Source organism: Aulonocara stuartgranti (assembly GCF_965226115.1).
Source record: "Aulonocara stuartgranti genome assembly, chromosome: 22".
Taxonomy (NCBI): Eukaryota; Metazoa; Chordata; class Actinopteri; order Cichliformes; family Cichlidae; genus Aulonocara; species Aulonocara stuartgranti.
The window spans coordinates 34,939,572-34,965,283 of record NC_138957.1 but is presented as its reverse complement, the minus strand read 5'-3'; the positions used below and the strand labels follow the sequence as shown (position 1 = coordinate 34,965,283).

The following is a 25,712-nucleotide window of genomic DNA, read 5'->3' as shown; positions in this document are numbered from 1 at the left end:
TGGTCCAGCTTCAGCATCCTCATCAGTTTCATCAGCTTCGCCTGGTCCAGCATTTTCTTCAGCTTCACCCGCTTCGCCTGGTTCAGCTTTGGCTTCGCCTCCGCTTCAGCCTCGTCCGGTCCAGCCTCTGCTTCCGCCTCGTCTGGTCCAGCCTCAGCTTCCGTCTCGTCTGGTGCTGCGAAGGCCACGCAGCCTTCAGGTCCCCAACTGCCGCCTCGACATCGTCAGTCATCTGCCAGGCCGCATGTTGGGCATCTTCGCCACCATGGCCGGCCTCCGGACTTGCTTTGTCGCCGCCGCTGTCGTGCGCACGGTCGGCCCCCAGAACTGTTTCCACGCCACTGCCTACTGCGTGGCCGGCCTCCGGACCTGCCCCACTGCCGCTGCCTTTCACACGGTCGGCCCCCGGAACTGAACTGTTTTGGCCTCTGGCGCTGTCGGCCTCCGGGTCGGCCCCCTGAACTTGTCCGTCTGGGCCTTTTTTGGACTCTGTCCCTCCGTCCTGGACCCCCACCGCCCGCACTGGTCGGGTCGTTTTCTGTATTTTGGTTTTTTTTGGGGGGGGGGGGTTGGACGGTTTTTGTGCTTCTGTTGGGCTGTCTGGAGCCAGAACTTGAGGGGGGGGTACTGTCATGGTCCTGAGTCTGAGGACTCGCTGTTTTGTGTTTCTTTATATTATTCTTTGTTCTCGGTTATTCTGTTTTTGTTTCATGCCTGCCTGTGTTCTCTCTGTCTGTCCATGGTGTTATTGTGTCTGCTCATGAGTCTGCCTGTCAAGTTCAGTGTCCTGTCTGGTTCTCTGTGTCTGTTAGTTTCCTGTTTTATTCTGAAAGTTCATGTCTCATGTCAGTGTGTTCGGTTTTACCTCTCCCCTGTCTCGTTAGCCTAATTGCTCCCAGCTGTGTCTCCCTCCTGTGGCCCATTCCCTGATTACTCCCCGTGTATTTAAGCCCTGTGTTTTCCTGTGCTCTCTGTTGCGTTGTCTGTTTAATGCCATGTCTGTCTTTCTCTGTGAATCTCCCGTGTAGTCTACATTATTCCATGTTTCTTCGTGTCTCTCTGCTCCTCGCTCCATGTTCTCCATTTTGTATTAGTTTTCCCAGTTTAGGTTTATGTTTGGTTCTGCCCACACCTTGGTTTTGTGCACTGTAAATAAAACCCACTTGCACCTCCGCCATTGTGTGCTATTGGATCCTCCTTTCTCACCCTCCACACGACTGCCGCCCCAGCCGTGACAACAATAGCTTTCACGGCCCTGGGTCTGTGACCAAGTGTTCTGTGTTTAATTTATATTTCTTGATTATTGTTATTCATGGTTTTAGTTCTCTTGATGATAATTTGTTTTTCTTTTCAGAAGACTGACCTTGTGTTAAGATGGACACTACGGATAATATTCATTACAGTCGATCATTTACTATTGACGTTAATAAATGAATAAGCCATTCTGTTAAACACTGAATAACTGATCATTCAGTTATGAGTCACCGATATAATTTCATAAATTAGCTGTTGGGCTAACAAATTTATATATATAAAAAAAAGCATCAAATGAAAGTTATAAAAAATATTGATGATGTCACACTTTCTATTTCAATCTGTGATCTTATCTGACAGGATTCTGGAGAGGCTGGAGCTTTACCCAGCTGTCCCAGGGTAAGGGGCAGGTTACACATTAACTGTAACTGTAATCCATATGGAAACTGCAAATTAAATTTTGAGTAATTTTTAATATCAATTAATAGGAAACTAAGCAAAAACAGAAAAGACATCATTAATTCAGACAGAAAAAGCACGAAGGATTTCATTGTGTGAGTCAGATGATTTCCAAAGAGAGGCACTTTGCATCAGCAGCACCATGCTCCAGTGCTCTGGGAGAGTTTATAGTCCTGAGAGTTGAACACTGGATGACTGACAGCTGTCCTTCATCACAACAGAAGCCACAGAAATCCTCCTCATCAAAAACATGACTTTGATCTGCGTCCTCATCTGGACTCTCCTCTGCTGCTGCTTCACAGGTAAAGTCCAGAGAATCAAACTCCTCTCCTCTATCAACATCTGTCCCTCTGAAATGAAGCCCACAAAACCATGAAGCTGCTTTATGTTTTTGTCTCTGTGTCCTCAGAGTCCAGAGGACAATATACAGTGACTCAGCCTGGAGCAGTGAGCTCTGCTGTGGGAGGAACTGTGAGCATCAAGTGTCGGACCAGTCAGAATGTTTTTGTTCATAGCAACAACCATATTTTAGCCTGGTACCAACAGAAAGATGGAGGAGTGACTGTTGTTCTCCACAGTATAGTGGCATGCCACACGTGTAACGCACATTACAAAAAAAAATCAAAAAAACAAAAACCAAAACATGTGGGGAACCTCCTCCAGATGTCACTGTTGGTGTTTCTGGAGTCAACAAACATAGTGTATATTATTTCATCAAAAGAAGTTAATTGGTCTCCATCACCCTCAGATTTACAACCAATCATGGGGTAGATGAAGGTAATGACATGTTCTGTTACCAACAGAAAAATGGTGAAACTCCTAAAAAGCTAACTTACAATGCTGACACTTGAGCTTCATGACCTTTGACCTCACTCACACTTCACAGAGGTTTTAAGTTTCTTGTAACCTTATCCCAACTTCACATAAATAGGATTGTTAGAAAGGTGTAAAAGTACACAACACACACGATGATTGTGCTCACTATTATTGCGTTTTACTGACAGTTATGAACTCAAGGAACACAGTCTGTTCCAGTCCAGCTCTCCCCGTCCCCGCTCGACTCTGTCTTCACTATATAGAGAAACAGAAAGAGACAGCGTCATCAGTCAGTCGCCACCACCTGTGGCTCACCTGCCTCCCGGTACCGCCCCCTTGAGCTCACTGTACCACTCCTCCCCTGCAGATGAGCCAAGGACCACACCTCCGCCACAGAAGGCAAATCAAATATACCCATTTTGTCTCTCTCTGTTATGGACACAGATGTACAGATTTGTATACAGAGTAGCATGAAAGACTCAAATGTAAGCACTCAGTAAGGTGCAGAAAAGTGCTGAACAATCATAAATTCTAAACAATCAGTTGTTTGTTTCTGCTCATTAAATTCTGTAAGAATTAGAAATGTGAAGGTCCCAAGTTCAGTCTGAGGATTTTACCTCCAACAGCAGCTTTTATCCAGGTACATGTTCTTGAACTTAAAGTGTCCGTGATGATAACAGAGATTCTATCATGATGGGTTTTATTACTTAATTTTATTCATTTGAATAAAGCTGGAATTCAGTTGTGTAATTGTTTGTAATTCGTGATTAAAAAAACATCAACAGCAGTGAACAACGATGCTTGATCTGCCCCACTGTTACATGTCACATGGTTGTGATCATAGCTACAGAAAGAGGTGTTATAGGTATTGCTGTCAGAGATAACAGCCTCATTTAAAAGATACTGATTGTGTCTGTTTGTGTTTTACAAGAAGTCCTTTGAAGCAAAGAGCAGTGACTGTACCTCCACATGTCTGAGCTCCTCACTCTCTGAGACTAAGCTCAGCTACTCTACAGCATGAACCTGTGACCTCGTTAATTCATATTTTAAATTAATCCAGATATATCCTTACTAAATATTATGATAAACATGTGAATCCATCAATGAACCATAAAACAAAACATTTAAATAATAGAAAAAATTTTGGAATAAGAATATTCTGAAGAACAAACTGTTAGGGGTTCCGAAAGAGACTCAGGCGCAGGCCAGGGTTTTCCTTTAAGCGAAGGACAGTGCGTTTATTTACAGTGAACACATACACCAAGTGGCTATATACAACGTGCAGGGGAAACGGGTCCGGGTCGCCAGGGTCCGTGGGAAACAGGGTTGGGAGAAGGGTGTTCCACACTTTCTGTACAAAAAGTTCCCCCTTCAATCACTCCTCTCCGCATCGGGTTCCAAAAACGATCTACACAAAAAACGTCGGGTTAGCAGGATAATAATAAGAAATTCTCAAGGTGAAGGTTAGCCGAAACACAAGTCTAACTGACACTGATAGCTCAACGATCCAGCGAAGACTAGTGCAGACTCGCCATCTAAGTAGTGCAGTAATCAGCTGGGATCAGCGGCCGGTGTGGTGATGAGCAGGTGTGTGGGCCAGCAGCGGGAGCCCGCAGTGAGCATCGCCGTGGCGAGAGAGAGAGAGAGAGAGAGAGTGAGAGAGAGAGGGCGAGAGAGCAAACAAACCACAAACATATTGCCCAATAGAGGATTGACCAGCGGGGCACAGGGACCATGACAGTACCCCCCCCTCAACGGGAGCCCCCCGGCGACCCACCAGGCTTACCAGGATGAGACAGATGGAAGGCCCGCAGCATACGCTTGTCCAGGACAACGGCCCGCGGAACCCAGGACCGCTCCTCAATGCCATAGCCCTCCCAGTCCACAAGGTACTGGAAGCCACGCCCGCGGCGGCGAGAGTCCATAATCCGCGTGATGGAATAGGCGGGCAAGCCGTCCACAAGCCGGGCGGGCGGAGGGGGCCCGGAAGGAGGGCACAGAGGGCTATTCCGGACAGATTTGATTTGGGAGACGTGGAACACATTGTGAATCCTCATGTTGCGCGGCAGCCGGAGTTTCACAGAGACGGGGTTGATCAGCGCCGAAACCTCAAAAGGACCAATGAAGTTTGGGTTGAGCTTCTTGGACTCAGTCCTGAGAGGAACAAAGCGCGTGGACAGCCATACCTTTTGTCCCATGCTGTATGCTGGAGCTGGTGTGCGGCGGCGATCTGCGGTCTGTTTGGTTCGGTCCTTTGTGCGCAGCAACGCCGTCCGTGCGGCCCGCCAAGCTCGTCGGCACCTATGTAGATGGGCCTGGACAGATGGTACAGAATACTCACCCTCGACAGAGGGGAAGAGAGGTGGCTGGAAACCCAGTGAGACCTCGAAGGGAGACAGACCAGTGGCGGAGGAAGTCAGACTGTTATGGGCGTACTCAATCCAGGGTAGTTCATCACTCCAGATGGACTGGTTGGAGGACGCTGTGCACCGCAACATTGCCTCGAGCTCTTGGTTAGCTTGCTCACACTGACCGTTGCTTTGGGGATGGTAACCGGAGGTCAGACTGACCTTTGCTCCTAATGAGGAGCAGAATTCCTTCCAGACGCCAGACGTGAACTGGGGGCCTCTGTCAGACACAATGTCTTCCGGGATCCCATGCAAACGAAACACATGACGGGTAAGCAGTCGTGCGGTCTCCATGGCCGTGGGAAGCTTGGGTAGAGCTATGAAGTGGGCAGCTTTAGAAAAACGGTCTACGATGGTAAGTATGACAGTGTTGCCTGCTGATTGCGGCAGTCCGGTTACAAAGTCCAAAGCTATATGGGACCACGGCCTGGACGGAGTCGGCAGGGGATTGAGCTGTCCAGCGGGCGGCTGATGAGACGGTTTATTCCGGGCACAGGTCGCGCAGGCGGAGACGTACTCCCGAGCGTCTTTAGTCAGAGAGGGCCACCAGAAGTAGCGCTGGAGGAAGTTGATAGTGCGGTGGACCCCTGGGTGGCACGTAAAGCGGGCAGTGTGGGCCCATTGAAGTACTTGAGAACGTACTGATTGAGGGACGTAGAGCCGTTGGGCTGGCCCACCTCCCGGATCCGGTTCCGACACCTGAGCCTCCCGAATGGCTGCTTCGATCCCCCAGGAGATGGCGCCCACGACACAGGTGGCGGGGAGAACGGGAGCGGGCTCAGTGGTGTCCTCCGAGACTGAGAACTGACGGGACAGGGCGTCGGGTTTGACATTCCGGGAACCGGGTCTGTAAGAGATGGAGAAGTGGAAACGGGTGAAAAACAGGGCCCACCTGGCCTGTCGAGCGTTGAGCCTCTTAGCTGATTGTAGGTATGCCAGGTTCTTGTGGTCTGTCCAGACGAGGAAAGGCTGAGCCGTGCCCTCCAACCAGTGCCGCCACTCCTCCAGGGCTAGTTTTATCGCCAGCAGTTCCCGATCCCCGACATCATAGTTTCTCTCTGCAGGGGACAGACGGCGGGAGAAGAAGGCACAAGGGTGGAGCTTACCGTCCTTCCGTTGCGACAGAACCGCTCCAACCCCTGAGTCGGACGCGTCGACCTCGACCACAAATGGCTGCGTGAGGTCGGGTTGGATCAGGATGGGGGCTGAGGCGAATCGTTTCTTCAGTTCTTGGAAAGCTGCCTGAGCTTCTTTGTTCAACTGAAAAGGAAGCTTGGGAGAGGTTAGCTGGGTCAGCGGCAAGGCAACTCGGCTGAAGTCCCGAATGAACCGCCGGTAAAAGTTGGCAAACCCAAGGAAACGTTGCAGTTGGTGCCTATTAGGAGGTTCCGGCCACTCAACAACGGCTTTTACCTTCACAGGGTCCGGGCGGAGGTTTCCTTGGTCGATTATGTACCCCAGGAATGCAACGGTGGAGACGTGGAACTCACACTTTTCTCCTTTGACGAACAATCGGTTTTCGAGGAGTCGTTGCAGGACCTGTCTGACATGGGTCTTGTGCTCGGATTGGTTTCTGGAAAAGATCAGGATGTCATCTAGATAGACAAAAACAAAACGGTTAATGAAGTCTCTGAGCACGTCGTTCACCAGGGCTTGGAACACCGCAGGGGCGTTAGTGAGACCAAAGGGCATGACAAGGTACTCGAAGTGGCCGAGGTGGGTGTTGAAGGCGGTCTTCCACTCATCGCCCTCACGGATGCGAACCAGATGGTATGCGTTTCGCAAATCCAGTTTGGTGAAAACAGTAGCCCCCTGGAGGAGCTCGAAGGCCGAACTGAGGAGCGGCAGAGGGTATTTATTTTTTACTGTGATGTTGTTTAATCCGCGATAGTCAATGCATGGCCGGAGGGTTTTATCCTTCTTTTCGACAAAGAAGAAGCCTGCCGCGACTGGAGAGGTGGAGGCCCGAATGAGGCCGGCAGCCAGGGATTCCGTGATGTACTTGTCCATAGCGTCTCGTTCTGGAAGTGAGATGCTATATAGCCGACTGGTGGGTAAAGGAGCTCCCGGGAGCAGTTCGATAGCACAGTCATAGGGTCTATGCGGAGGAAGTGACTGGGCGCGGGCCTTTTGAAACACCTCAGCTAGGTCGTGATAAACAGAGGGCACATTAGTTAAATCAGCTGATTTCAATACCCCAGGAGAGGGCGTTTCAGTGCTTGGAGGCGAGGCTGCTTTAAGGCAGGTCATGTGGCAGTCCTCCCCCCACCCAGTGACACGCCCCTTTAGCCAATCTATGTGAGGGTTGTGCTGTTGTAGCCAAGGATGGCCGAGAACTAGTGGAGTGCGAGTTGCTTTAAACACCAAAAAACAGATTTCTTCAGAATGATTGCCAGAGAGGGTGAGCTCGACAGGCTCCGTCACCAGAGTGATGTCTGGAAGGCGTTGACCTGACAATGCCGTAACACGTAATGCATGAGGCAGGGGCTCCAATAGTAACCAAGTTGCCGGGCTAACTGACAGTCAATAAAGTTTTGTTCCGCCCCAGAGTCGATTAACACCGATAGGGAGCGGCTCTTAGAGTGAATGGAAAGCGTGGCCGGTAGTGTTAAACGGGGAGGAGCTTCTTCCTGGCTCAGCTCGCCCACCAGTACTCCTACCATCACTGGCGGGCGCGCCCTTTTGCCCGCGAAGGGCAGGTAGCCACAACATGTCCCCTGTGACCACAATAGAGGCACTCACCGGCGGTAATCCGGCGCTGACGCTCCGCCGCGGTGAGATGGGAGCCGCCCAGCTGCATGGGTTCCTCTCCGTCCCCGCTCTCGTGAGTCCGGGAGGGGCCGGCATCCGCCATGGCGCCGGTGCCAGAGACTCCCGCAGCCTCATGGAGGTTGTAGTTCCGCTGCGACCGGCGAGCCCATAACCGCTCATCCACCTTAATGCACAGGGACATTAGCTCATTAAAGGAGGCAGGGAGATCACGCATGATTAGCTCGTCCCTTAATTCTTCTCTGATATTGTTCAGCAACGTGCTCCGTAGCGCCTCCTGATTCCACCCTGCCTCTTCTGCCAGAATCCAGAAGTCGATAGCGTATTCAGACATGCTTCTCCTACCTTGTTTGAAGTTGAGGAGACGGAGAGCAGCGGCCTCTGCCCCGGTGCCTGGGTTAAACACATTCTTAAATTTGGAGAGAAAGTCAGCGTAGGTGATGACAGGATCAGAGTTTAACACAACCTGGGCCCACTTTAGTGCACGGCCCCTCAGAAGTTGAACTAAATAAGTGATCTTCGCCCCATCGTTGCTATGAAAACGCTGCAGCTCGCGAAACGTCAGAGACACCTGAGCCAAAAATCCGGCACATTTGTCAGACTCACCCGAGAATGGTTCCGGTGTGGGTAAAGGTCCGTCAGACGGCGTACCGACCCGCGGTGAGCTACCTGACGCTACGGCGGGCGGTGCCGCCTGGGGAGCCGGGCTGGGCGGCTGGGGATTCCCTGGTTGCGCATTTCCCTCCAGCGGTATTAACTGCGCCACCGCCAGGGTCAATGCGGCGACATCCTGCCGTAGCTGCCCGAGCATTTGTTCATGGCGGGCCAGCGCGGCTTCCTGGGCGGCCAGAGCCCGGCCCACGGGGTCCTGTCCTGCTGAGTCCATAATGGCTGGATCGTTCTGTTAGGGGTTCCGAAAGAGACTCAGGCGCAGGCCAGGGTTTTCCTTTAAGCGAAGGACAGTGCGTTTATTTACAGTGAACACATACACCAAGTGGCTATATACAACGTGCAGGGGAAACGGGTCCGGGTCGCCAGGGTCCGTGGGAAACAGGGTTGGGAGAAGGGTGTTCCACACTTTCTGTACAAAAAGTTCCCCCTTCAATCACTCCTCTCCGCATCGGGTTCCAAAAACGATCTACACAAAAAACGTCGGGTTAGCAGGATAATAATAAGAAATTCTCAAGGTGAAGGTTAGCCGAAACACAAGTCTAACTGACACTGATAGCTCAACGATCCAGCGAAGACTAGTGCAGACTCACCATCTAAGTAGTGCAGTAATCAGCTGGGATCAGCGGCCGGTGTGGTGATGAGCAGGTGTGTGGGCCAGCAGCGGGAGCCCGCAGTGAGCATCGCCGTGGCGAGAGAGAGAGAGAGAGTGAGAGAGAGAGGGTGAGAGAGCAAACAAACCACAAACATATTGCCCAATAGAGGATTGACCAGCGGGGCACAGGGACCATGACACAAACTGATATATCTGCTCAATACTACGATGGATTGAATTATTCCTGATAAACAGCATCGTCAGACTGATCCATGTCAGTCGGAGCATTTCCATAGAGAGGCACTTTGCATCAGCAGCACCATGCTCCAGTGCTCTGGGAGAGTTTATAGTCCTGAGAGTTGAACACTGGATGACTGACAGCTGTCCTTCATCACAACAGAAGCCACAGAAATCCTCCTCATCAAAAACATGACTTTGATCTGCGTCCTCATCTGGACCCCAGCCAACATTTATATGTGGGGCCCATATGGTTTGGAAATGGGCTGAAAAATGGGCCCCATATAGGATTGTCCGCGGGTTCCGTAATGGCCCCATATTAAATGCCCATATAGGTGTTATGTTAGGAAAATCTGGGAACTAAATGGGCCCCAACTGGGAAAAGTACACAGAAACCCACCTGGGCCCCATCTTTCAAGTTTTTGTGGGTACCATGTAGGCACCACATAGGCTAAAAAAGTGGGTTTTAAGTGGGATTGTCCGCAGGTTCCATAATGGCCCCATTTTATAAGCCCATCTCGGTGTTATATTGGTAAAATCTGGGAACTAAATGTGCCCCAACTGGGCAAAGTACACAGAAACCCACCTGGGCCCCATCTTTCAAGTTTTTTGTGGGTACCATGTGGGCACCACATAGGCTAAAAAGTGGGTTTTAAGTGGGATTGTCCGCGGGTTCCATAATGGCCCCATTTAATAAGCCCATCTCGGTATTATATTGGTAAAATCTGGGAACTAGATGGACCCCAACTGGGCAAAGTACACAGAAACCCACCTAGGCCCCATCTTTCAAGTTTTTGTGGGTACCATGTGGGCACCACATAGGCTAAAAAGTGGGTTTTAAGTGGGATTGTCCGCGGGCTCTGTAATGGCCCCATTTTATAAGCCCATCTCGGTGTTATATTGGTAAAATCTGGGAACTAAATGGGCCCCAACTAGGCAAAGTACACAGAAACCCACCCGGGCCCCACCTTTCAAGTTGTTTTGTGGGTACCATGTGAGTACCACATAGGCTAAAAAGTGGGTTTTAAGTGGGATTGTCCGCGGGTTCCATAATGGCCCCATTTTGTAAGCCCATCTCGGTGTTATATTGGTATAATCTGGGAACTAAATGGACCCCAACTGGGCAAAGTACAAAGAAACCCACCCAGGCCCCACCTTTCAAGTTGTTTTGTGGGTACCATGTGAGTACCACATAGGCTAAAAAGTGGGTTTTAAGTGGGATTGTCCGCGGGTTCCATAATGGCCCCATTTTATAAGCCCATCTCGGTGTTATATTGGTATAATCTGGGAACCAAATGGACCCCAACTGGGCAAAGTACAAAGAAACCCACCCAGGCCCCACCTTTCAAGTTGTTTTGTGGGTACCATGTGAGTACCACATAGGCTAAAAAGTGGGTTTTAAGTGGGATTGTCCGCGGGTTCCATAATGGCCCCATTTTATAAGCCCATCTCGGTGTTATATTGGTAAAATCTGGGAACTAAATGGACCCCAACTGGGCAAAGTACACTGAAACCCACCTAGGCCCCATTTTTCAAGTTCTTAGTGGGTACAACATGAGGAAAACATGAGCTAAAAAGTTGGAATGGCATTAGCAGTGGGTTCTGTATTTGCATCTTATTTCTAGTTTGAATTGACTAAGTTCTGGCACTGAGTGGGCCCCATGTAGTAAAACAGTCACAAAATCAATTTTTCAGACGGCTAATACGGGTTCTGTGACACAAAGACACCAAATATATTAAAGCTGACCGCAAACAAAATCTAGTTTGTAAATAAAACCATTTCAAAAATCACGAGGGTACACAAAACAACATTTTTCACATTTATTTTGTCCAACAACTGTGATTTTACGTAACTGTATTCCAAAGTGCGTAAACGTTTAAAAACTAGAAATGTCAAACTACAGCAAAATTCCTTAGATATTTGGAACTGTAGCAACATGGGGAAAAAGTCAGATGGAAAACTCAAAAGCTTATCTTGAATCAGCAGGGTTTGTTTTTTTACAGAGCCGTAAGTCTATTTTGTACCCTTGCAGCCCTCGGTCCTCCTCTGTCTTTAGCTCCACTGAACCACTTGGACAGAGCCTTCTCTGCTTCTTGCAAGTTGACTTTTGATGTTAAATAATTCTTCAGTGCCTCTGCAAATGAAGAAGAAGAAAAACGGGCAAGCCAAAGTAAAGTTAATCTTAGCTTACTTCATTTGGTGATGATTTTCAAAGAACAATGTTTATTTCACTTTATTGCCTCAAAAAATATATACAAATTGCATGATAACCAATCTCAGTTACACTTTCAAACACTTTATTAAAAAAGTTTAGTTTTCTAAAGTTCAAATGTCTCAAGTGAAACTAACTTACCATACACAACATTAAAAAGACGCAAATCTCTGAACTTTTTTTCCCCATGTCGGCCAAGCATGTTGTACTCCACAGCCAGCTCAGGTGATATGAGGAATTTCATCATCCTTCTTGTGGCATCGTCTACACTTGTTTCCCCTGTATCTGCTACCATGGCAACCTGAGGGGAACATACAAAAAGGACAGATTAGATACTGGCATCTGGTTAGGATGCCTCCCTGGTGAGGTGTTTTGGGCACGTCCCACCAGGAAGAGACCCAGAACACCCAGGACATGCTGGAGGGACTATGTTTTTCGGCTGGCCTGGGAATGCCTTGGGATTCCCCCGGAAGAGCTGGGCCAAGTGCCTGGAGAGAGCGAAGTCTGGGCCTCTCTACTTAGTACCGGATTGGGTCGAGGGGCAGCAGCCTAAGCTTAAGATAATGGACCGGAATGGAGGATAAATGGACACTTTACATATTACTTAATGTTTACTGTGTGGTGATAAAAAAAAAATGGTAGTAAACACAAGCTAAACTAAAAAAATTAATTGCGCTTCCTTAACCCTTTATCCCCAATAATGTTACGCAGGATAACTGGTAGGTCTGGTAGGTTTTTTCCTCTACTGTATACTATATGAATGTAATCAAGGATTAATAACACTTAGTGCCTTTTACTAAAGGCAATCAAAATGTACATGAATAAAATATTTAAATTAGTCAATTCAAATTAATAACTCTAAAACACTGAACAAAATTAAGTATTTGACCCTGTGGTTTATTTTCGGACATCTCTTTTCTTCTAAAAGTCCAGGCGTGTTGGGCCCCTGGCAGAGCTCAGGTTTGACGAGACAGGTTTGGAAAAACCTGTCGCTGGCGACTTTTTGGGGGCTAAAGGGTTAAAATAAATAGGAATTGGCCAAAATTTGTATAAACTATGAAATAGCAGAACAAAAGTAAAAAAAAAAATCTTTATCTGTTATCAGAATCAAATATTTGATTAGAATAAAAAATTTAACTTTCTGGAAGATTTCTCGTTACATCTGTCATAAAAGTAACAACATCTCAGAAAAAAAACATGATAGCAACAGAAAAATATGATAGCAGTGTGATGTGATGGTCCCTGGCCAGATTTTTACACATATTATAAGCCCTGTGACACAAAAACCACAGAACTCTGACACGCACAGACTGTTTTCCTTCGTGCTAATGAAGAAAAATGCTGGTCTGGTATGTAAAAGGGAATTTATTCTTCCAGGACCTGAAGCTCCGTAATGCAGCCCTCCAACAGCCAAACCTATCTGTTCTCTGATTGTCTTGATGCATGCTCAATCATCCAGGTAAGTAAATCTCCAAAAGTTGATTCTGTTCATCTGGACGTAGCGCTTGCAGCATTTTCTCCCACTGAAAATGCTACGTCCAGATGAACAGAATCAACTTCTGGAGATGTTCTCTGATTGGATTGTTTAATTGGTGATTGACATGAAATTGACCAATCAGCTGAAAGGAAGAAAAATAGGGTCAAAATTTGGATGTGTAAGTATAAATCCACACACAGCCAGGAAAGCCGAGCGCAGAGTTGTTTGTAGCACCAATTCAGCCAGAGTGGAGCCAGATGGATTTTCCATCCATCCACACTGTAAAGTCTATAGACCAGCAAGTGATAAATTAACAGTGTTGTTGGTATTTTCTAAAACAGTTGTATGCAATAGGAATTGCTGTTTATAGTCCTCCTGTATATCTGCATGTTCCCTCCCAATTAAAACCTGTGATAATGGAGATTCAAATTCATGTCATACCTATACCAACAGTTATCAAGTATCCAGATCGACCTTTACTGATGTGCTCTGTCAGTGCGCCCCCCAGGGCAGCTGTGGCTACAATGTAGCTTGCCATCGCCAGTGTGTGATTGTGTGTGTGAATGGGTGAATGACTGAATGTAGTGTGAAGCGCTTTGGGGTCCTTAGGGACTAGAAAAGCGCTATAAAAATGCAGGCCATTTACCATTTAAAGGAAAATTGTTATTTCCATGTATTTTCCTGTTCTGCCTTCAACTTTGAGGACTTCCCCCCACATTTCTAGTTGTGACAGTGCACCTACAACAAAAAAAATCTGCTGTGATTTACATTTGTTGAAAGAGCAATTTTGTAAAATAGTCTATTTTTGTATGCACAGTTTACAAATCTGTCCTGTACAGCATGGACTGATTGCATGCTAAAAAGTTGTTGCTTAAAAATAAAACAATAAATTTTTAATTAATAACATCAGCAGAAAGCCTTGTTATTAATTAGATGTACAATTTCTATAGAATACGAAACAACTCAGTTCATTTTTGATCATATCAATACCAGCATATTACACAACTAGTGATGGGATTTTCGTCTCTTTTTAGAAAGCCGGCTCTTTCGGCTCCCAACCGGCTCTTCAGGTTGTTTTGTTGCTTTAATTTATTATTAACAACAATATAAAATTATGAACAAAAGGAATTACTAATGTAAAAAAAGAAATGTGGTTTTATTTATATATGTTTATATATAAATATATATGGTGGCCCCTAGAGACAAAGCATGTACAAACTCCAAAACCCATTTCTAGCGTCAACTGAACTTCCAAAACAGAGCTATCTAGATCACTTAATTTACACAATTGAAATCATATGTGTATTTTTTGTGTATTTATACACAAGCACTCATATATATTCATAAAAAATTCCAAAAGCTGTTCATTTACCTGTTACTACCACACACCAAATCCGGTCGTTGGTACTTCCTGGCTTGTGTAGCCACTAGGTAACAAAATCTCAACACTGTGCCTAGCATCCTGGAGCACTTCTGTTGTGTTTTGTACGTGCTTTGGAGTTTGTACGTGCTATGGAGTTTTTACGTGTTTTGGGGTTTGTACGTGCTTTGTCTCTAGCAGCCACCGTAAATATACTTTTATTTATTCTCTCCACATAAAATGTAATAAATAAATCATATAATACAAAAAAAACAACTATTTACATTTCAACTTTTAACTATTTAAATTTTCAGCTTTTTCCTTTTAAACAAATTTAAAGTGAAACAACACAAAACACTGCAAACCACAACACAATTAAATATAAATTATAATATGAAAACAAACAGAAGATGCACATTCTCTGTCATATGGGCCTGCATGAATAAACTTTCTGAATCCTTTATCATCCGCAATTGAAAATAGTTGTGGATGATTACTATACCTTTCTAATGTGACGTTGTTGTCCCTGGCTCTCTTTCTCTCTCTCTCCCTCCTGCTCTGTTACTGTGCTACTGCGTGTGTAACAACCGCCCCTCCCCCCTCTTCCCAGCGCAAAGCACAAGGCTCGCGTGCAGAGTGAAGCGGAAAAAAAGTGCGAGAGAGAGGGTGAGAGAGAGAGAAAAAACACGCTTGTGTCGTTCACTTCAAAGAGCCGTTTCGTTTTGACCAACACATCACTAACAACCATGATGAAAAACGCTCATCTGCTTCCATCACCATCAGCTGATTAACATTGAGCTGCTGCAGTCAACACCATCAAACTAATTTAGTGTTTAATGTTATGTTATTGAATGCTTTTATTTTTAAATCTTTACCAGCGCTTAAAGACTGTAGATGTTCACACCTGGTGTTAGAAAACCGAGCTCACTGCAGTATTTTTTTTTATAACAGGAAATTTAAATTTTTATTGGTTACCGTGTTTATTACCACTTTTATCAGTAATGTACTTCCTATAAAATATGGATTTGATAAGTTACCGGTTTATTGAAATCAGCTAGTGAACACATCGATCACTTTATTGAACTACACGCCTTACACTCTTGTGAGCTCTGGTTACTAACAGCAGGTGTGAATGTTTGGAGTCCAAAACGCAGATAAAGATTAGAATAACAAGGCAATGTAAAATCAGTTTAATGCAGTTGACAGTAGCAGCTCAGATGGAAATCAGCCAATTGTGAGGAGAGCAGAGGACCAAAACTGTCAGAGTTGTGGGTCAAGTGAAGAGAACACTGTTGGCATTATTGTTAGCATAAAAGATGAAAATTAAATAAATGTTAAATTTTAAAATAGATCATTGCCTCCTGTGCCTAAATAAATATATATACTTAATACCAATAAAAAAAAAGGATGCCCCAAAGACCATCACTTTTCAAAAATAATAATAATAATAATAATAAGTAATACAAATAATATGAAAGTTACTTACATGTCAAAGATGGTGCTTGTGATCTTGAAGAATCTAAACGTGATAAGGAAATGAAAGAAAGTGCATGAGAAAATACAAACATTTTTGTTTTTTCCCAGGATAATTCAATATAAAAGATTCTCTTACTAATGCACAAAATGAACAGTGTAATTAAAAGTTTGAAAGGCACTGCATGTGTTTATATGATAAACTGACTAATTCAAGCAGAAAACACTAGCAGTGCAAAAATGTATCTAACTAGCTGACAGACTTTAAAGTCACAGGAAGATATATCAAAATGGTGACTTATGCCAGAACAAATGACTTGACAGACATAAATCCTAAATTCCTTTAAGTAAAAAAGGAATTACTTTTTTATAAGTGGTCCCTAGTGGTTTTCAAATTATTACATGGCTTGTTAATTTTTTATTAAATTATTAAGAAGCCAGATGAGTTCAAAACATTTACAAATTACTATAAAGCACTATCCAAACTTCAAATCAAGTGGCAAAATCTCCAAATTAAAAGTACTCGCAAACTATAAAAATTTGATTATACTTAAAAATATGCAAAAACTAATTTAGTGGAATTTTTACCTGCTCAAGAATACATTGAACATGCAATATTTAATTGAAAAGAACAAAATTTGTGTACTTTTAGAAAGGATTATTAAATATTTGGGGATACTAGACATAAAGAGGGTCTCGTACATTTACGGGCATCTAATTTCCTGGATTTAATGGTTTAAAAGTTTAATAGGTCTTTGAAGTTGATAATAAAATTGAGTCCATTATTAGCAAAAAGAATTTAAAAAAAAAAAAGAGCAAAAAAATGCTTAATATATAATAATTGTTTTAAACTTAAGCTTTGTAATTGTAGCAGATTTCATTGTCTGTAATTTTTTATTTAGCCCCACAGTAGTAAAAGCCATAAATGGGAGTTAGATTTATTACTAGTATTTTACACAGCATTCAGCTATAATAACATGTTCTGCATTTTCCTACTTCACCATCTGATCTGAACAGCTGCACTCTCTTAATTAATTAATGACCTAACATTTCTCAGTAACCAATAACTAGATGGAACAGCACAGTATCTAAGAGAGTGATCAGACAGTGTTTGAGCTAAAGACGCTGTGTGTTTCTTTTGGGGGCTTTTTACACACTGATCCACCACCGTTTTCCCATAGTACAATGCATATCTGGTAACATTACCGTATTCAGATCAGAAAACCGTTTCAGCTGCAGGCATCTACTCCTGTAATTTAAACAATCACCTTGCTACACTGCACATGAATATTACGTAACATGGTATGACTAGCTCATGTTCAGACATTTAAGATACTGTTCAGCCATTTTGTTTACTGGGTAGTGCATAATGGCCGAGTTAGCTGAGCAGGAATCCACTAAAGCCAAAAAAATAATATAAATTTTTTAAATTAATTACAAAAACCTTATAGGAAAACCCAAGAAACAGTTGCAGAAGCACAGAAAAAAACTGCCGTGTACGTTATAGTGTGTAAATTCAAAAACTGTATAGAGAGAATGGTGCAATGAAAACAGAATAAGATAAGATGAACTTTATTGAGTAGAATATAGGCAGTAAGAGTTTTTTAATTAACTTTAAATTATGTTTGCCAAAGACAATGCAGCAAATTAACCCAGTTCTACCTGCTAGCTAAAGATGTTATGCTTCTCCCCCTTATACCGTTTAGGACGACTATAGAAAGTTACTAAAATAACCATTGATGAAAACGTATCAAACTTTAAGTATTTACCTTTGTCATAGTTTTCGATTCTTTGGTATCCTTTTGTCCTCCACCTTCTTAAACACCAGGGAGAGAAAAGGCGCAACAGACGAAAGACCGCGAAGACTAGACGCTAGGCGGTGCAATCTGCTCCTCCCTCTTTTTAAACGAGCCAATAGGAGCTGCTCACATTAAAAACAACTTTATTTAAAAAGTCGTTTTACACCTGATACAAAAATTTTAAAAGTCAAACAATGCACAAGTTTAAAAGAACAATTTTATTTTTAAAAGTTTTTTAAGCATAGGGATGGTTAATATGTTTTAAAAAGTAATATATAATATTTATCAAAAAGTGTCACCCAAATCAACATCATAATAAAAATATAATTAATAAAAATATAATAATGATAAGAAGAAGAATAACAGTTTACCTAAAAGCTCTTCTAACATTAGACTGGTTTTGAAAAGTTTCAATAGTGTCAATACACCATAAGGACAAGGGAGTTTCACAGTTGAAGTGTGACTGCTTGAAAGACCCCATTCCCTCTCCTTTCCACTAGTTCAAAGAAAATATAAATTATTTCTGGTTATATAATTTGAGGGCACAAGTTTGAAGAGTAACATTTTAACAGATCGGTAATATACTTCAGGAGCTTTACTGGATCTGATTAACCAAAACTTCCATCTTCCATGTAACTAACTGTCTTTTCTCTAATACAGTAGAGTGTGTCTGATCTACTAAAAATCCTCAACTGCATGTTTGCTCAAGTAAATAGTCTTAATTGTTTGAACAACCAGTAATCCTTAATTTGCAAATGCCAAATCTGGATTTTGTCTGTGTAATTCACTTTTATCTTAGGTTTTTTATTCGTATTTTTTGCTTTTCTTTTTTTCTACTCTTGTGTCCGTTTTAATCACTTATTATTGCTGCTGTGACAAGTGAATTTACCTAAGAAGAATCATGAAGTCCTTATTTTATCTTATCTGAGCCTCACCATGCAGCCTACCATGCAGAGTTCACATTAAGTACATAAAATGAAATCTAAAATTAAAAAGTAACCAGTTTCAAACCAGTTATTTGGAATAGTGTGCAGAGTGTTTTGAGTAACATTGAATGTTCAAAAACACCAAAGTTCCTATAGTCTCACTTGACAGCTGGGTTGTAGTGTCTGATAACACATAACATCTTGAGGTCTCAATGTGGACTTTGAGTACATTTGCTAGCCAAGGCTAAATACTGAGAGGGTCAAAAATGAAGGGTCAAGAACATCTGACTGTACGTAAGGGTAGCAAAAGTGATAGACTGAGGTTGTGCCAAATATGTTAAAGTTAGGGTGATTTCTTAGAGAATGGTACCACGTGGGTGCCGTCTGCAGGTTATAAAAGAGAGTTATGTTCATACTTTCTTTTGAGATTATTTTTACAATTTCACTTTCAGAACTCCCTGGGTTGTGCGCAATCTGTGATGGGCTTGTTTGAAATAAATCCTCCTTTATTCAAATAACACTTTCTCAGGCTCTTCACAGAAGAAGAATCCTCACATAAGCATGTGCTACCATTTTGAACCAATGTACACATTTACCATCACTAACCCAACTAGGACCTACATTGGATGCCCACCCATATGGATTTGATGTTAGAAACGCAAGTGGGTCCCATATATACTAAACAATCTTGAGCCCATGTAAAATATATGCCCATATTAATTTAACACAACCCATTTGGGGCCCACATAGACATGTTTTCAGGGTCTGACTTGCATTTGCCCATGTGTGACACATATAGTTTGACCAGGTGGGCCCCACCTATGTCATCAGTACCAAAAAATATATACCGATTACCTCACTTTGCCCCACCTGGGGCACACAGCAAATGCTTTTCTTTAAATGACTGTGTTTGCCCATGTCTAACCCAGGTGAAAAACCCAAGTGGGTCCTACGTGTGTTTCCCATTTTGAAACAAGTGAAGTGTTTCCCATGTTTGACCCAGCCAGGACCTACTATATGTTTCCACTCGGTTTTGCCCATATGGCTTTAATGTGAGAAACCTAAGTGGGTCCCATATATACTAAACAATCTTGAGCCCACATAAAATATATGCCCATATTAACTTAACATAACCCATATGGGGCCCACATAGACATGTTTTCAGGGTCTGACTTGCATTTGCCCATGTGTGACCCATATAGTTTGGCCAGGTAGGCCCCACCTGTGTCATCAGTACTAAAAAATATATACTGATTACCTAACTTTGCCCCACCTGGGGCACACAGCAAACGCTTTTCTTTAAATGACTGTGTTTGCCCATGTCTAACCCAGGTGAAAAACCCAAGTGGGTCCTACGTGTGTTTCCCATTTTGAAACAAGTGAAGTGTTTCCCATGTTTGACCCAGCCAGGACCTACTATATGTTCCCACTTGGTTTTGCCCATATGGCTTTCATGTGAGAAACCCAAGTGGGTCCCATATATACTAAACAATCTTGAGCCCACATAAAATATATGCCCATATTAACTTAACATAACCCATATGGGGCCTACATAGACATGTTTTCAGGGTCTGACTTGCATTTGCCCATGTGTGACCCATATAGTTTGGCCAGGTAGGCCCCACCTGTGTCATCAGTACTAAAAAATATATACTGATTACCTAACTTTGCCCCACCTGGGGCACACAGCAAACGCTTTTCTTTAAATGACTGTGTTTGCCCATGTCTAACCCAGGTGAAAAACCCAAGTGGGTCCTACGTGTGTTTCCCATTTTGAAACAAGTGAAGTGTTTCCCATGTTTGACCCAGCCAGGACCTACTATATGTTCCCACTTGGTTTTGCCCATATGGCTTTCATGTGAGAAACCCAAGTGGGTCCCATATATACTAAACAATCTTGAGCCCACATAAAATATATGCCCATATTAACTTAACATAACCCATATGGGGCCCACATAGACATGTTTTCAGGGTCTAACTTGCATTTGCCCATGTGTGACCCATATAGTTTGACCAGGTGGGCCCCACCTATGTCATCAGTGCTAAAAAAATATATTGATTACCTAACTTTGCCCCACCTGGGGCCCACATAGACATGTTTCAGGGTCTGACTTGCATTTGCCCATGTGCGACCCATATAGTTTGACCAGGTGGGCCCCACCTATGTCATCAGTGCTAAAAAAATATATTGATTACCTCACTTTGCCCCACCTGGGGCCCACATAGACATGTTTTCAGGGTCTGACTTGCATTTGCCCATGTGCGACCCATTTAGTTTGACCAGGTAGGCCCCACCTGTGTCATCAGTACTAAAAAATATATACTGATTACCTAACTTTGCCCCACCTGGGGCACACAGCAAACGCTTTTCTTTAAATGACTGTGTTTGCCCATGTCTAACCCAGGTGAAAAACCCAAGTGGGTCCTACGTGTGTTTCCCATTTTGAAACAAGTGAAGTGTTTCCCATGTTTGACCCAGCCAGGACCTACTATATGTTCCCACTTGGTTTTGCCCATATGGCTTTCATGTGAGAAACCCAAGTGGGTCCCATATATACTAAACAATCTTGAGCCCACATAAAATATATGCCCATATTAACTTAACATAACCCATATGGGGCCTACATAGACATGTTTTCAGGGTCTAACTTGCATTTGCCCATGTGTGACCCATATAGTTTGACCAGGTGGGCCCCACCTATGTCATCAGTGCTAAAAAAATATATTGATTACCTAACTTTGCCCCACCTGGGGCCCACATAGACATGTTTCAGGGTCTGACTTGCATTTGCCCATGTGCGACCCATATAGTTTGACCAGGTGGGCCCCACCTATGTCATCAGTGCTAAAAAAATATATTGATTACCTCACTTTGCCCCACCTGGGGCCCACATAGACATGTTTTCAGGGTCTGACTTGCATTTGCCCATGTGCGACCCATTTAGTTTGACCAGGTAGGCCCCACCTGTGTCATCAGTACTAAAAAATATATACTGATTACCTAACTTTGCCCCACCTGGGGCACACAGCAAACGCTTTTCTTTAAATGACTGTGTTTGCCCATGTCTAACCCAGGTGAAAAACCCAAGTGGGTCCTACGTGTGTTTCCCATTTTGAAACAAGTGAAGTGTTTCCCATGTTTGACCCAGCCAGGACCTACTATATGTTCCCACTTGGTTTTGCCCATATGGCTTTCATGTGAGAAACCCAAGTGGGTCCCATATATACTAAACAATCTTGAGCCCACATAAAATATATGCCCATATTAACTTAACATAACCCATATGGGGCCTACATAGACATGTTTTCAGGGTCTAACTTGCATTTGCCCATGTGTGACCCATATAGTTTGACCAGGTGGGCCCCACCTATGTCATCAGTGCTAAAAAAATATATTGATTACCTAACTTTGCCCCACCTGGGGCCCACATAGACATGTTTCAGGGTCTGACTTGCATTTGCCCATGTGCGACCCATATAGTTTGACCAGGTGGGCCCCACCTATGTCATCAGTGCTAAAAAAATATATTGATTACCTCACTTTGCCCCACCTGGGGCCCACATAGACATGTTTTCAGGGTCTGACTTGCATTTGCCCATGTGCGACCCATTTAGTTTGACCAGGTGGGGCCCACCTGTGTCATCGATACTAAAACATATATTGATTACCTAACTTTGCCCCACCTGGGGCACACAACAACAGCCTATCCTTAAATGACTGTGTTTGCCCATGTCTATCCCAGGTGGAAAACCCAAGTGGGTCCTACATGTGTTTCCCATTTTGGACCAAGTTAAGTGTTTCCCATGTTTGACCCAGCTAGGACCTACTAAAAGTGCTCACTTGGGATGGCCCATATGGGTTTAATGTGAAGAACCCAAGTAGGCCCCATACAAAAAGCCCAGTTTGAGCCCATGCCCACATGGTACCCATCCAGCCCGAGCAAAAACCAGGTGGGGCCCATATATACATGTTGGCTGGGGACTCTCCTCTGCTGCTGCTTCACAGGTAAAGTCCAGAGAATCAAACTCCTCTCCTCTATCAACATCTGTCCCTCTGAAATGAAGCCCACAAAACCATGAAGCTGCTTTATGTTTTTGTCTCTGTGTCCTCAGAGTCCAGAGGACAAATCACAGTGACTCAGCCTGGAGCAGTGAGCTCTGCTGTGGGAGGAACTGTGAGCATCAAGTGTACGACCAGTCAGGATGTTTATGTTCATAGCAACAACCATATTTTAGCCTGGTACCAACAGGGTGATGGAGACATTCCCAAACTGCTCATTAAGCATGCATATGAGCGAATATCAGGGATTCCAGATCGTTTTACAGGCAGTGGATCAAACTCTGACTTCAGTCTGATCATCAGTGGAGTCCAGGCTGAAGATGCAGCAGTTTATTACTGTCAGAGTTTTCACTATCCTAACAATCAGGATGTGTTCACACAGTGAAAAACAATCGTACAAAAACCTCCCTCAGTCAGACTGAACAGAAACTGAAGTGACTGCTGCAGCTGGAAGATACTGCAGAGACTGATACAGTTCACTGAGGACACACACACACACACACACACACACACACACACACACACACACACACACACACACACAAATAAATGCTCTTTATACCTTAGTGAGGACATCTAGTTGACATAATGCTTTCCCCAGCCTCTTACCCTAACCTTAAAAATGAATCCTGAACTCTAACACCTAGCTTAAATCTTAAATTAACTGTATCCCTTACACTAAACCCACATTTTGAGCCTTGTGGCTATTTAATAATAGGAGACCAAAAAAAAGGTGACTTGACCATTTCTTCACCTGAGAAAGTCTTGGGTTGTCAGTGTTCTTTGGGTCATTATCTATTTGCACTGTGAAGTGATGTCCAATGACTTTCCAACTACTCCAATGAGTAACATTGGCTCCAACATCTTTGACAGATGATGTGATATGCTTCAGATCAGTTTTCCTTCTTCATCATTTTCTTTTCTAATTATGCTGATAAAATTTCATCTTGGAACTCTTCCTGATTTTTCTGTGTTTTTCTGGCAAAGTCTAATCCAGTCTTCCAGTTCTTGAGTGTAACTTGACAGTAATAAAGTTTTTTTCTCTATGTTTGATTTAGTTTGTCAGCTGATTGATGATTTCCTGGACCTCATGCTGATACATGCAAGCTCACCTCTTGAACTCAAAATACTTTGTTTCCTCATTATTCCAAGATGAATTACAAAGATAATCTTGTTTCCCCATGAAATGGTTTGTAGTAGACAGTCATTCAATTACTTTGCACCATTTCCCAGCATCCAGTGTTTATTTCAGAATCCAGCTATCCTCTGTTTCCATTTGAAATTGTAGTTAACACCTTCAATCTGTGTTTTTTTTAAGTGCAGTACTGTACAAATGGCTGGTGAAATTCTCCAAGAGCTTTGCTGTTTTCAACATAATGTGTAATAACAACCTCATTATAATATATATTGTCATACCAACAGTTACCTGGGTTGCCACTCTGACCAAAGAACACGTGTTGTAAGTTTAAGCATTTGCTTCAAACGTCATTAATTCATCATCTCATAGCATATGGCTACTTTTCCCTCTGTGGATCAATCTTCTGACAGACGTTTTCCTAGAAATAACTCCATTACATAAGCAGTCTGATTTGTTGTACTTCTTTAAGTAATAAAGCTTTTTATGAATCTCAATAAAAATATAAATATTTTTATTAATTCAATGCTTTCATTCAATGAAGGCAGATGTTTTTGTGTTATTTATTTTAAAGAACTCAACTATTCTTCATCCCAGATAATCTATAAATTCTTCCTCTTTTACCAACTCTGCGTCATTATAAATTAAACAACATAATATATGTTTTCAATCAAAATAGCTTTCATTGGTCTGTGACCAAGTGTTCTGTGTTTAATTTATATTTCTTGATTATTGTTATTCATGGTTTTAGTTCTCTTGATGATGATTTGTTTTTCTTTTCAGAAGAGTGACCTTGTGTTAAGATGGACACTACGGATAATATTCATTACAGTTAATCATTTACTATTGACATTAATAAATGAATAAGCCGTTCTGTTAAACACTGAATGACTGATCATTCAGTTATGAGTCACCGATATAATTTCCTAAATTAGCTGTTGGGCCAACAAATTTATATATAAAAAAAAGCATCAAATGAAAGTTATAAAAAATATTGATGATGTCACACTTTCTATTTCAATCTGTGATCTTATCTGACAGGATTCTGGAGAGGCTGGAGCTTTACCCAGCTGCCCCAGGGTAAGGGGCAGGTTACACATTAACTGTAACTGTAAACCATAAACTGCAAATTAAATTTTGAGTACTTTTTAATATCAATTAATAGGAAACTAAGCAAAAACAGAAAAGACATCATTAATTCAGACAGAAAAAGCACGAAGGATTTCATTGTGTCAGTCAGATGATTTCCATAGAGGCACTTTGCATCAGCAGCACCATGCTCCAGTGCTCTGGGAGAGTTTATAGTCCTGAGAGTTGAACACTGGATGACTGACAGCTGTCCTTCATCACAACAGAAGCCACAGAAATCCTCCTCATCAAAAACATGACTTTGATCTGCGTCCTCATCTGGACTCTCCTCTGCTGCTGCTTCACAGGTAAAGTCCAGAGAATCAAACTCCTCTCCTCTATCAACATCTGTCCCTCTGAAATGAAGCCCACAAAACCATGAAGCTGCTTTATGTTTTTGTCTCTGTGTCCTCAGAGTCCAGAGGACAGATCACAGTGACTCAGCCTGGAGCAGTGAGCTCTGCTGTGGGAGCAACTGTGAGCATCAAGTGCACGACCAGTCAGGATGTTTATAACAACGACTTTTTATCCTGGTACCAACAGAAAGATGGAGGAGTTCCTAAACTGCTCATTTATCGTGCTAGCACTCGAGTATCAGGGATTCCAGCTCGTTTTACAGGCAGTGGATCAAACTCTGACTTCACTCTGACCATCAGTGGAGTCCAGGCTGAAGATGCAGCAGTTTATTACTGTCAGAGTCAGCACTATCCTAACAGTCAGTGGGTGTTCACACAGTGAAATACAGTCGTACAAAAACCTCCCTCAGTCAGACTGAACAGAAACTGAAGTGACTGCTGCAGCTGGAAGATACTGCAGAGACTGATACAGTTCACTGAAGATAAAGGCAGAGGTGGAAGAAGAACAGCACATAAGCAGCAGTATCTACAGAACAGTGTGGAATATTCCAAGGGACACAGGATAGATGTATCTTCTT

General features: G+C 43.3%; 1 long non-coding RNA gene across 1 annotated transcript; it reads right to left on the bottom strand.

Annotated features, from left to right (window-relative positions):
• Positions 1 to 11,014: 11,014 nt before the first annotated feature.
• On the bottom strand, positions 11,015 to 17,725 carry LOC309699556. The gene is made up of 4 exons (XR_014274378.1): positions 17,500 to 17,725; positions 15,744 to 15,776; positions 11,562 to 11,721; positions 11,015 to 11,342 (listed from the first exon to the last, which is right to left on the bottom strand). It is a non-coding gene; the product is annotated as an uncharacterized lncRNA (long non-coding RNA).
• Between the last annotated feature and the right edge of the window lie 7,987 nt (positions 17,726 to 25,712).